The following is a 743-nucleotide window of genomic DNA, read 5'->3' on the forward strand; positions in this document are numbered from 1 at the left end:
CAATTTGTATTTGTACACATCACATGAACCTTGGTATGGAATATGAAGTCATGAATCATCCTGATGTAACTTTTCTGTCGTGAAAGCAGAGGGATGGAACTATTTTACACATGAATAACATTTGATTTCATCTATATAGGCCTATAGTTTAATTCATATAATTATTTCACTACTTTTGTAAACCAAATCTAAAACGCCCCAAAAAATAGACGAGATGAGTAAATGTGTTTTCACAAGAGTTTTTAGGTTTTCCAAAAATCGAATTTCTCATTTTCAGCTAAGTATCTCATAAGACAGTGCTCTAAGGTGAGTGACTTGCATCTCTAGCAAGACCAGAGAGTGTCCTGAATATTTCGATAAGTAANTTGAAAAAAAAAGTTCTAATGCTCAATTTGTATTTGTACACATCACATGAACCTTGGTATGGAATATGAAGTCATGAATCAGTCCTGATGTAACTTTTCTGTGGTGAAAGCAGAGGGATGGAACTATTTTACACATGAATAACATTTCATTTCATCTATATAGGCCTATAGTGTAATTCATATAATTATTTCACTACTTTTGTAAACCAAATCTAAAACGCCCCAAAAAATAGACGAGATGAGTAAATGTGTTTTCACAAGAGTTTTTAGGTTTTCCAAAAATCGGATTTCTCATTTTCAGCTAAGTATCTCATAAGACAGTGCTCTAAGGTGAGTGACTTGCATCTCTAGCAAGACCAGAGAGTGTCCTGAATATTT

This window comes from Notothenia coriiceps, unplaced genomic scaffold, assembly GCF_000735185.1.
Source record: "Notothenia coriiceps isolate Sejong01 unplaced genomic scaffold, NC01 NC01_scaffold00007125, whole genome shotgun sequence".
Classification (NCBI taxonomy): Eukaryota; Metazoa; Chordata; class Actinopteri; order Perciformes; family Nototheniidae; genus Notothenia; species Notothenia coriiceps.